Raw genomic sequence first — 12,272 nt, 5'->3', positions numbered from 1 at the left:
CGACATTTGTGTGGAACACAAAGAAACCTAGAATAGCCATGGCCTTGCTGAAACGCTCGAAGCTGACGGGGGGTCTGGGGGTTCCGGATATCCAGAGGTACCACAGGGCTATTGTTCTACAGAGGATACTTAATTGGAAATTTCATACTAAGTCAAAAGTGTGGGTCTCTCTGGAAAAATGGCTAGCTGGGAGAGATTTGGCTTATGCGCCCTGGTTGTCCCCGGAATATAGGGGGTTATCGGTGGATGTCTCCCCGCTCACTGTACAGTCTCTTTTGATTTGGGACAAACTGAACAAGACGCTGGGCCTATCCCCCCCTGTTTCTCCGCTTGCCCCGCTGGGAGGGTTCCTATGGTTCCCGCCAGGGGAGCGGAGGGCCTTTTTTGTCCCCTGGGCAGCTGACGGGAATGCCAGTTGTGGACAGTTTCTCAGCGGTGGCCAAATGGTCAGCTATGAATCCCTGCAGACCGGGCATGCGCAGACAGCTATGAATTTTTGGCGATACAGGCAATTGCACCACTTTTTTGAAGCCCATGGCCACTTAATCAGGGACGAAGCGCTCCTTACACCATTTGAGCGTTTTTTTGTAGCAGATGAACCCACTCCCCACCTGATCTCCGAATTATATCACTTGCTGGGCTGTGTTACCGAGGTCGCTAGACCGACATACATACGGGTCTGGGAGAGGGAGCTACAACTTGACTTTTCCGCGGCCCAACTGTCCCACCTCTACAAACTCACGTACGCTAGCTCCATGGAGTCCAAAACCCAAGAAACTAATTTTAAAGTACTGTCTCGCTGGTACAGAGTGCCGGCAGACTTAGCACGTATCTACCCTTCGGTATCGGACCGGTGCTGGAGGGAATGTGGCCAATTGGGCACCCTCCTTCATATTTGGTGGGATTGCCCACGAATCAAGCCATTCTGGGAGGACATCCGATCCCGCATAGAGGCAGTTTTGCATCTTGATGTGCCACTGTCTCCGGCCAACTATCTTTTGCACATTTCTCCGATCCCGATTGGTAGATACAAAAAAAGCCCTCTGCCGCATCTGTTGAACGCGGCCAGACGTCTTATACCGATTTACTGGAAACAAACTAGGACTCCCACAGTGGAGGACTGGGTCAAAAAAGTGAATGACATCAGAGAAGCGGAATATTGGGTGGCAACCTGTAGGGGTACACGGGCTAAGTGTGACAGCATATGGCAATCATGGACAGTCTACATGTCCGAAACTATATACGCTACCTCCAGTCTGGACTTGGCTCTACTGGAGCTAGCGGAACCCTCTTTGAGATCCCGCACACACAATGATGTTCCCACCTAGTGGCTGTTTTTCACCTTCTTGCCCCATGGACGGAGAGACGACTTTGCTGCTGAGACTCGCCTGGTGCTGGACCGCTGCACTTTGCAGGGATGTCAAGTAGGCTCCACCCTCCTCCCTTACCCTATCCCCCAATCCCCTCTCTACCCCTTCTTGCCTCTCTCTCACCCTTCCTACTGTTCTTTTTTACCTTCTTTCTCTGTATTCCACACTATAAGATGTTGCCTTTTATTGACCTACGTGGTATTGAGCTGTGGTGGTGCGTTAGGCTTCCTGTGGGCTGGCTGGCCCTGCGGCCACTTTGTTTGGCTGACGGGGGGAATCCCTCTGTCCGGAGGGGTCCATGCTGGGACGTCCCTCCTGGGCGGGGGGGTTGCTGTGGGCCTGTCCTACCCCCGGGGGACGCTCGGGAGAGGTTGCTGGAGGTGATTGTGCCCCCCTCTCCTGGGCGGCCCCTGGGGGTGGTCCCATGCCTCCCCGGCCTTTTGTATGACGGGAGGTGGGGGACTGGGCTCCGGCCCGTCCTCTCCTTTCCGCTCAGAGGCACCTTGGAGCGGGGCCCTAGCCCACGGAGGCCGGACTTGATGTGTATGAGCTAGAAGACACTCCAGACGTTCATCTCCACCCGTTTGCCTAATTCATGTGTCTGGTTTGAGCCGCCAACTCTTGGCCACTGGGTCAGTTTTTATGGGTGTCATTGTTTCCTACAGTTTATTTGTTCTTTGTTTGGTCCTGACACACCTGTCTAATGTATACTTAAGTGTGTTTCAATGTCAAAATATCTCAAAATAAAGATTTTACAAAAAAAAAAAAGCCTCCTTTTCCATGACTGGCACTGTAGTGCAACTTACAGTCACAGCTGTGGGGTTGTGTCAGTTCCTCAAGGAACAGGTTAAGCAGATGCTTGGCCTCCTTCCCAGTGAGGAAGTGGAGAATTATGCAGAAATACCTCAAATTCTGTGTTTCCTGATTGATGCGATTTCGGATTCTGTCCAACAAGCATCTCGTTTGTCTCTCCTGTTGGTACACATGCGAAGGGCCCTATGGCTAAAGAATTGGGCAAGCTGAGCTATCATGCATGAAGCATTTGATTGGGTTCCCGTTTAAAGGGGAACGTTTGTTTGTAGAAGAATTAGACAAATTCGTCCAAAAAATTTCAGGGGGTAAATCTACTCTCCTTCCAGTCAAAAGGAGCAAACGTCCATCATTTAGGCGTTCTCTCTCTCCCGGAGCATCAAGCTCTAAGCAGTGGCGACGGCCTTCTCAACCCCCCTCTACAGGAAAGGCTCAAGGCCGGGCCCAGGGGCAGAAGAAATCCTGAGGGCGAAAGCCTGCCAAGCAGAGCCCGAAAGCTTCCTTGTGAAGGAGCGCCCCCGCTCGGCCAAGTGGGGGGAAGGCTCTTGCAGTTTGCAGAAGCCTGGCGGGAAGAGATCCGGGATGAGTGGGTGGTCTCTTCGGTATCTCTGGGCTACAAGCTGGAGTTTCAGGAGATTCCACCTTCTCGCTTTCTAAGGTCAAGGATCCCCAGGGACCCAGTAAAGCAAAGACCGCTATTTCTGGCCTTAGATCACTTACTATCCCAGGGGGTGATAGTAGAAGTGGACCCAAAAGAACAGGGTTCAGGGTTTTACTCGAATCTCTTCACCGTTCCAAAGCCAAATGGAAGTGTCAGACCTATCCTGGATCTGAAGGATCTGAACCGTTTTTTACGCATCCGGTCCTTCTGAATACAGTAAATTCGCACTGTGGTCTCTTCCCTGCAAGGGGGAGAGTTTATGGCATCAATAGACATCAAGGATGCATATCTCCATGTGCCAATTTTTCCCGCACACCAAAAGAATCTAAGGTTTGCGGTAGAGCGGCGCCATTTTCAATTTGTGGCCTTGCCGTTCGGGCTAGCTACGGCCCCTCGAGTCTTCACAAAGATTCTGGACCCTCTCTTAGCAAACCTAAGAGCTCAGGGTATAGCCGTCATGGCTTATCTAGACGATTTGCTTCTCATAGAGAAAACAGTAGCGCTCCTGAACCACAGTGTTACCAGAACGCTAGAACAGCTGGAACGCCTAGGTTGGATTATAAACCTAGGAAAGTCGTCCCTACAGCCTGCTACCAGGTTGGAATACCTGGGTATGGTTATCGACACTGCTCAGGGCAAGGTGTTTCTACCAAGGCCAAAAGCCTTGGCCATTGGGGATCTGGTGCGTCTAATTCTGGGCAGAAGATCTTCCCCCATTCGGTTGTGCATGAGACTCTTTGGGAAAATGGTCATCTCCTTCGAGGCCGTTCCATTCGCCCAGTTCCACTCAAGGCCTCTGCAAAGATTCATCCTTGCGGCTTGAAACAGGAAGCCCCAGTCCTTGGATCTTCCTATGCGTCTATCCCCAGGGACACGCAAGAGTCTCGTCTAACGAGTCTAAGAGTCTCGTTACAAACCGAGAATTTGCTGAAAGGCAAAACTTTTCTTCCTCTTCCATGGAAGATTATTATGACAAATGGCAGCCTGACAGGCTGGGGAGCAGTGTTGGAGGAGACGTGCTCGCAGTGGAAATGGTCTGCGATCGAGAAGCTATTGCCCATAAATGTCTTGGAGATCCGGGCAGTTTATATGGCTCTCATAAACTGGTCTTTCAGACCTGTTCGGGTTCAGTCCGACAATGCCACAGCAGTGGCCTATATCAATCACCAGGGCGGTACCAGAAGTCTGGTTGCGCAAAAAGAGGTGAATCGTATACTTGTCTGGGCAGAAAGGCATGTTCCATGCCTTTCTGCAGTCTTCATTCCAGGAGTGGAAAATTGGCAGACAGATTTTCTGCGCCGCCAACAGTTGTGCCTAGGAGAATGGGCTCTGCACCCCGACGTGTTTTGGAACATATGTCGCAGGTGGGGTACTCCAGACGTAGATCTGTTTGCGTCCAGGTTCAACAGAAAACTGGACAAATTTGTGTCAAGGACAAGAGATACACTCGCTCAGGGGTCGGATGCTCTGACAGTTCCCTGGGTTCAGTACAATTTGATTTATGCCTTCCCCCCGTGCCCGCTTCTGTCGCGGTCCCTGGGAAGAGTCTAGAGGGAAACAAAGTCGCTTCTTTTGGTAGACCCGGCTTGGCCCAGGCGACCGTGGTACGCAGAGATCATGAAGTTGGCAGTAGGCAGGCCGTGGATCCTCCCTCTCTGGCCAGATCTGCTCTCACAGGGTCCAATTTACCATGCTGCTTTACACAGTCTGAATTTGACGGTTTGGCTGCTGAGACCCACATTCTGAGAGACCGTGGGCTTTCGGGCCCAGTCCTTTCTACTCTGGTCAATGCCAGAAAGCCGGCCTCCAGGCTTATTTACTACAAAATCTGGAGGGCATATGTTTCCTGTTGTGAACTCAGGGAATGTCATCCTAGCAAGTATGTCATTAGCAGGATCTTGGCCTTCCTCCAGTCAGGCCTAGAAATGAATTTGGCCATAAGCACTATCAAGGTGCATATTTCGGCCTTGTCAGTGTTTTTTCAGAAACCACTTGCATCACATTCCCTGGTGCGGGCTTTCATCCAGGGGGCTATGCGGATAAGACCGCCAGTCAAACCTCCGGTATGCCCATGGGATCTGAATTTGGTTCTCTCAGCTTTGCAGGGGCAACCTTTTGAACCTTTGCATCAGGCTTCGTTAGTTCTTTTGACTAAAAAATTGGTTTTCTTGGTAGCCATATCCACGGCTAGAAGAGTGTCAGAACTAGCAGCTCTCTCCAGTAAAGAACCGTATCTAATTATTCATAAGGACCTGGTGGTAATGCGTCCCAACAGGTCCTTTCTGCCTAAGGTGGTTTCAGGATTCCATTTGAATCAAGATGTAAGCCTACCATCCTTTTTTCCGGACCCACAGTCTGCAGAAGAAGAATCTTTGCACACTTTGGATGTGGTAAGGGCAATCAGTATCTATCTTCAGGCAACTGCACAGATAAGGAAAACTGATTGCTTATTTATTTTGCCGGAAGGCCCTAGGAAGGGTCAGGTGGCATCAAAATCCACTCTCTCGTGGTGGATTAGACAGATTATTTCTCAGGCCTATAGTGTTAAAGGGAAGATCCCTCCTTTTCAAGTGAAAGCGCACTCAACTAGGGCTGTAAGTGCTTCTTGGGCAGTGCATCACCAGGCCTCCCTGGCTCAGATCTGTAAGGCTGCAACTTGGTCATCAGTCCACATATTCACCAGATTCTATCAGGTGGATGTCAGAGGGCAAGAGGATATCGCCTTTGGGCGCAGTGTACTGCAGGCTGCAGTTTAGGTCCTCCGGTCCTTGGCGGTCTATATATTATGATCTGTGTCTCCCTCCCCTCAATCTGAGCATTGCTTTGGGACATCCCACTATGTAATGAAGCTCCTGTGTCCCCTGATGTATGATCAAGAAAATAGGATTTTTATACACAGCTTACCTGTAAAATCCTTTTCTTGAGAGTACATCACGGGACACAGGGCTCCCACCCCTCTTGGGTTTTACGTGGTTTCCTATTGCTTTGCTACAAAACTGAGGTGCCTCCCATATGGGAGGGGTTATATAGGGGAGGAATTCTCCTTAATTGGGGGTTAACCAGTGTCCAATCACCAGAGGTGCCTATATAACCCACTATGTAATGAAGCTCCTGTGTCCCGTGATGTACTCTCAAGAAAAGGATTTTACAGGTAAGCTGTATATAAAAATTCTATTTTTTATGTTGTTGGCGTTGACCTGTTTTTTTTCACTTGTTTCCCAAGATGACCATCTTGGCGTTTGTCAAGAGGGTGAGAGTGCCCAAAGAAAGTGCCTACGGCCAAATCACCCTGAAAGTGCCCGATCTTGTCTGATCTCGGAGGTTAAGCATTGTCGGGCCTGATTAGTAACTGGATGGGAGACCGACTGGGAATACCAGGTGCCGAAGGCTTCTTTTTATGCTGTTGGCGTTGACATGTTTTTTTTTTCCGCTTGTTTCCCAAGGTGACCATCTTGGCATTTGTCAAGAGGGCTGAGAGAGCCCGAAGAAATCTCCTACGGCCACATCACCCTGAAAGCGCCCGATCTCATCTGATCTCGGAGGCTAAGCAGGGTCCGGTCTGGATAGTACCTAATTACAGGTGCCGTAGGAATCTTTTTATATTGTTGGCTTTGACCTGTTTTTTTTTCGCTTGTTTCCCAAGGTGACCATTTTAGCATCTGTCAAGAGTTTTGAGTATGTCCCGAAGCGTTCGCCTAAGGCCACATCACCCTGAAAGCGCCCGATCTCAGAGGCTAAGCAGGGTCAGGGTCAGGGTCAGATGGGAGACCGCCAGGGTCTATGTTGTTGGCGTTGACCTGTTTTTTTTTCACTTTTTTCCCAAGATGACCATCTTGGCATTTGTCAAGAGGGTTGAGAGTGTCTGAATAGAACACCTATGGCCACATCACCCTGAAAGCGCACAATCTCATCTGATCTCAGAGGCCTAGCAGTGTACGGTCTGGTTAATACCTGTATGGGAGACCATCTGTGAATACCAGGTGCCGTAGGCTTCTTTTTATGTTGTTGGTGTTGACCTGTTTATTTTCGCTTGTTTCCCAAGGTGACCATCTTGGCTTTTAAAAAGAGGGTCGAGAGTGCCTAAAGAGATCACCTACGGCCCCATCACCCTGAAAACACCCGATCTTGTCTGATCTCGGAGGCTAAGCAGTGTTGGGCCTGGTTAATACCAGGATAGGAGAACGTCTGGGAATAACAGGTGCCGTAGGCTTCTTTTTATGTTATTGGCCTTGACCTGTTTTTTTTTTTCACTTGTTTCCCAAGGTGACCATCTTGGCATTTGTCAAGAGGGTTGAGAGTGCCTGAAGAGATCACCTACGGCCCCATCACCCTGAAAGCGTCCAATCTCGTCTGATCTCGGAGGCTAAACAGTGTCAGGCCTGGTTAGTAGCTGGATGGGAGACCGCCTGGGAATACCAGGTGCCATAGGCTTCTTTTTATGTTGTTGGCTTTGACCTGTTTTTTTCGCTTGTTTCTGAAGGCGACCATCTTGGCGTTTGTCAAGAGGGTTGGGCGTGTCTTGAAGAGAATGCTTACGGCCACATCACCCTGAAAGCACCTGATCTCGTCTGATTTCAGAGGCTAAGCAGTGTCAGGCCTGGTTAGTACCTGGATGGGAGACTGCCTGGGAAGACCAGGTGCCATAGAAGGATCTGGCCTGGTTAGTGTCTTGATTGGGAGATCGCCTGGGAATACCGGATGCCGTAGACTTCTTTTTATGTTGTTGGCTTTGACCTGTTTTTTTTAGCTTTTTTCCCAAGGTGAGCATCTTGGCCTTTGTCAAGAGGCTTCAGAGTGCCCAAAGAGAGTGCCTACGACCAAATCACCCTGAGAGAGCCCAATCTCATCTGATCTTGGAGGCTAAGCAGCGATGGGCCTGGTTAGTACCTGGACGGGAGACAGCCTGGGAATACCAGGTGCCGTACGCTTCTCATTATGTTGTCGGCGTTGACCTGTGTTTTTTCCCTTTTTTCCCAAGGTGACCATCTTGCCATTTGTCAAGAGGGTTGAGAGTGCACAAAGAAATTGCCTACGGCCGCAACACCCTTAAAGCACCCAATCTCGTCTGGTCTCAGAGGCTAAGCAGGGTTGGGCCTGGTTTGTACCTGGATGGGAGACCGCCTGGGTTTTCCAGATGCCGCAGGCTTCTTTTTATGTTGTTGGTGTTGACCTGTTTTTTTTCGCTTGTTTCCCAAAGTGATCATCTTGGCATTTGTCAAGAGGGTAGAGAGTGCTTAAAGAGATCGCTTACAGCAGCATCACCCTGAAAGCACCCTATCTCTTCTGATCTCGGAGGCTAAGAAGGGTTGGGCCTAGTTAGTACTTGATTGGGAGACGGCCTTGGAATACCAGGTGCCGTATTCTTCTTTTCATGTTGTTGGCGTTGACCTGTTTTTTTTCGCTTGTTTCCCAGGGTGACTATCTTGGCATTTTTCAAGAGGAATGAGAGTGCCCAAAGAGATTGCCTATGGGCACATCACCCTGAAAGCACCCAATCTCCTCTGATCTCAGAGGCTAGAAAGGGTCGTGCCTTGTTAATACCTGGATGGGAGACCGCCTGGGAATACTAGGTGCTGTAGGCTTCTTTTTATGTTGTTGACGTTGACTTGATTTTTTGTTTGCTTCCCAAGGTGACCATCTTGGCGTTTGTCAAGAGGGTTGAGCGTGCCTGAAAAAAATCTACTATGGCTGCATCACCCTGAAAGAGCCCAATCTCATTTGATCTCAGAGGCTAAGCAGGGTTGGGACCTGGTTAGTACCTGGATGGGAGACCGCCTGGGATTTCTCAATGCCATAGGCTTTTTTTTTAAGTTGTTGCTTGATTCCCAAGGTGACCATCTTGGCGTTTGTCAAGAGGGTTGAAAGTGCCTGAAGGGATTGCCTACGGGCACATCACCCTGAAAGCACCCGATCTCATTTGATGTTGGAGGCTAAGAAGAGTCAGGCCTTGTTAGTACGTGGATGGGAGACCGCCTGGGAATACCAGGTGTCGTAGGCTTCTTTTTATGTTGTTGGCGTTGACCTGTTTTTTTTAGCTTGTTTCCCAAGGTCACCATCTTGGTGTTTGTCAAGAGGGTTGAGGGTACCTGAAGAGATTGCCTATGGCCACATCACTCTGAAAGCACCCAATCTTGTCTGATCTTGGAGGCTAAGAATAGTCAGGCCTGGTTAGTACCTGGATGGGAGACCACCTGGGAATACCAGTTATTGTAGGCTTCTTTTTATGTTGTTGGCGTTGATTCGTTTGTTTTTTTCCGCTTGTTTCCCAAGGTGACCACCTTGGCATTTGTCAAGAGGGTTGAGAGGTGCCCAAAGAGATCGCTTACAGCAGCATCACCCTGAAAAAGCCCTAGCTCTTCTTATCTCTGAGGCTAAGAAGGGTTGGGCCTAGTTAGTACCTGGATGGGAGATGGCGTTGGAATACTAGGTGCCGTATTCTTCTTTTTATGTTGTTGACATTGACCTGTCTTTTTTCGCTTGTATCTCAAGGTGACTATCTTGGCATTTGTCAAGAGGGTTGAGAGTGCCCAAAGAGATTGCATATGGGCACATAACCCTGAAAGCGCCCGATCTCCTCTGATCTCAGAGGCTAAACAGGGTTGGGCCTTGCTAGTACCTGGATTGGAGACAACCTGGGAATACTAGGTGCTGTAGGCTTCTTTTTATGTTGTTGGCGTTGACTTGTTTTTGTTTTGTTTGTTTACCAAGGTGACCATCTTGGTGTTTGTCAAGAGGGTTGAGAGTGCCTGAAGAGCTTGCCTATGGCCACATAACCCTGAAAGCACCAGATCTCGTCTGATCTCAGAGACTAAACAGGGTCGGGCCTTGTTAATACCTGGATGAGAGACCACCTGGGAATACTAGGTGCTGTAGACTTCTTTTTATGTTGTTGGTGTTGACTTTTTTTTTTTTTGTTTCTTTCCCAAGGTGACCATCTTGGCGTTTGTCAAGAGAGTTGAGAGTGCCTGAAGTTATTGGCTACGGCCACATCCCCCTGAATCTGTTCCATCTCGTCTGATCTTGGAGGCTAAGCAGGGTCGGGCCTGGTTAATGCCTGGATGGGAGACCGCCTGGGAATACCAGGTGTCGTAGGCTTCTTTTTTTTTTTCAAATATAATTTTTTCTACAAACAGGGGAAGACGGTCCCCCGAGTACATAATGCAACAGAGAAATACAGAGCAAAAAGCAGCTGAACAATACTTGATACAGGTATATTCGCAACTGTGAGTCTGCCTTCCATCAATCATAATGATTCAAGGCACGGATAAAGTACTGTACCAAGATCCAGGGTCACACAAACCCCAGGTCCCTCCGGCATAATCCATCCAGAGGGGGGGGGGGGGCCGTCATTCCCAATTTTCCACTTTTTCCAAAAGAGAGAGTGGGTGGAGGGGGTGAGAGATAGGGGAGGAAGGAAGAAAAGAGAAGGGGTGAAAGATCAGGAAAGGAGAAGAGGGGACGAGACACAATGGCAGCCACTGTCCAAAGGGCCAGTCAAGGAAAGCTCAGAGCATTAAGGTGATAGCAGGCGACATCCTTCCAGCGAGAATATAAAGGTATTCCAGATGTCCCAGGTTTGTTTAAAAAATTCTTGTTTACCTTGTGATGTGAGGATCAAGTCCTCCATTTTTTTTAATGTCCTCTATTTTCCTAAGCCAGTGAGTAATGAAAGGGGGGGAACATTTTTTCCAATAGAGAGGGATGCAGGATTTTGCGGCATTTATCACATGCCGTAAAATTTATTTTTTTGTACTTCTTAATGGGAATCTGTCAATGGTGCAAGAGAAAAAATGCAGCCTCTTCCGGGATGGAGAAGTCTGTGAATTTTTGTGTTATGCATCGGATCTCTGTCCAGAAGTCCACCAAGCTGGGGCAGGACCAAAAAATGTGGATCAACGTGCCCTCTTCTTCTCCACACCTCCAGCATATGTTCGAGGAAGAGGGGAATTATTTATGCAGCTTTGATGGTGTCAAATACCACCTGGTGAGAAGTTTAAAATTTGTCTCCTGTATCTTCGTGCACAGCGAGGTTTTGAGAGCCAAAGTGATAATGCGTTGTCTCTGTGCTGGGGAAAACGAGCAATTAAGGTCCTTTTCCCAGTTGGACAGGCAGGTTAAGTGTGGGTGATCTGTTTGAGAGAGAATGTGGACCAAAGGGCCTTCGCTCCTGCATAGAGTCTCAAACTCCGTCTGAGGGCGTGCGAAAGTTTGAGTATTGGGGATGGAATGGAAAAAATGATGTTGTTGCGCCGCTCTCCAAAAAGGCATTTGAAAAAGCCCTGTCGGATCTGTTAGGGTTGAGAAAGAAGGTCATTTTCCATCAATGACGAATTTAGACGCATGGTCTAGGTTGGAATTTCTAAGTGGGTCCCCGGTTCCAAGTTCGGATGGCCACGTATAGGGAATAGGGGGGAAGTCAAAGACGTGAGTGTGTTTTGGGTAGCGATCAGGTGACTGACTTTCAATGAAGCCCCTATAGTGGGATGTGACGTCAATTCTGTGGGTAAATCCTTATAGCACCACATGGTGCTTCTTAGCGGAATTTGGGAGTGAGATTGTCCTAGTAGCACCCAGAGCTTAGAAAGTTTGTTTCCATTCCAGTCCAATACACGCCCCAGATGGGAGGCCAGGTAGTAGCATCGCAAGTCAGGGAGAACCAACCCTCCCTGTTGTTTAGACAATGTCAGCTGTGACCACTTAAGTCTGGGATTTTTGTGGGCCCAGTTAAATTGAGTGAGCAGGGATTGAGCTTGCTTAAAAAACGGGACTGGAATCTGGATCGGGAGAGCTTGGAAAAGATAGGTAAATTTAGGGAGTATGTTCATTTTAATGAGATTGCATCTCCTGAACCAGGAATGGAGGCCAGAATGCCACCCGTGAAGCAAACTGCGGATCTTAGTGACAAGGGGTGGGGGGAAGTTCAACATAAACGTACGCGCGTTGTCCTGTGGAATGTAAGTACCTAAGTACTTAAGGGCTGTATGGGTCCATTTAAATCGAAAATTGGACTACAAGTCTAGTAACGTTTGCGGGCGGACTTCGACCCCCATGGCCTCTGATTTCAAGAAGTATCCCATATATCTGGAATTCCCGAAGGAGATTTGGCAAGGAAACTCTGGGATTCGTCAACGAGAACAGCATGTCATCTACGTAGGCAGATTTCAATAGTACCGATTTGGAGTCGCGTTATGTCTGAGTTTTGTCGAATTGTGGAGAGAAAGGGTTCCAATGACAGTGCGAATAACTGGGGCGACAGGGGGCAACCCTGTCTGGTCCCATTCCCGATGTCAAGGGGAGATGAGAGCACCCCATTCGCTTTGAGTTGAGCTGAAGGGCGTGAGTATATCTTACTTATCCATGCCAACATCCGTTCACTCAGACCTATATGGCGAAGGACCGAGAACATGAATGTCCATTTGACCCGATCAAAA

At 48.8% G+C, this 12,272-nt stretch overlaps 10 pseudogenes; all 10 read left to right on the top strand.

Annotated features, from left to right (window-relative positions):
• The first annotated feature begins 6,112 nt into the window (after positions 1-6,112).
• Positions 6,113-6,231, top strand: LOC143998451 (5S ribosomal RNA; annotated as a pseudogene).
• A 701-nt stretch (positions 6,232-6,932) lies between these two features.
• Positions 6,933-7,051, top strand: LOC143998692 (5S ribosomal RNA; annotated as a pseudogene).
• Positions 7,052-7,153: 102 nt separating this feature from the next.
• On the top strand, positions 7,154-7,272 carry LOC143999121 (5S ribosomal RNA; annotated as a pseudogene).
• A 99-nt stretch (positions 7,273-7,371) lies between these two features.
• On the top strand, positions 7,372-7,490 carry LOC143998558 (5S ribosomal RNA; annotated as a pseudogene).
• Positions 7,491-7,650: 160 nt separating this feature from the next.
• Positions 7,651-7,769, top strand: LOC143998885 (5S ribosomal RNA; annotated as a pseudogene).
• A 951-nt stretch (positions 7,770-8,720) lies between these two features.
• Positions 8,721-8,839, top strand: LOC143999435 (5S ribosomal RNA; annotated as a pseudogene).
• Positions 8,840-8,938: 99 nt separating this feature from the next.
• LOC143998836 (5S ribosomal RNA) lies at positions 8,939-9,057 on the top strand (annotated as a pseudogene).
• Positions 9,058-9,379: 322 nt separating this feature from the next.
• Positions 9,380-9,498, top strand: LOC143998960 (5S ribosomal RNA; annotated as a pseudogene).
• A 100-nt stretch (positions 9,499-9,598) lies between these two features.
• Positions 9,599-9,717, top strand: LOC143999311 (5S ribosomal RNA; annotated as a pseudogene).
• Positions 9,718-9,817: 100 nt separating this feature from the next.
• On the top strand, positions 9,818-9,936 carry LOC143999412 (5S ribosomal RNA; annotated as a pseudogene).
• The last annotated feature ends 2,336 nt before the right edge of the window (positions 9,937-12,272 follow it).

This window comes from Lithobates pipiens, unplaced genomic scaffold (genome assembly GCF_037356315.1).
Source record: "Lithobates pipiens isolate NorthernLeopardFrog02 unplaced genomic scaffold, aLitPip1_a1.2 Scaffold_19, whole genome shotgun sequence".
NCBI lineage: Eukaryota > Metazoa > Chordata > Amphibia > Anura > Ranidae > Lithobates > Lithobates pipiens.
This window is presented reverse-complemented; position numbering and strand designations above follow the sequence as displayed.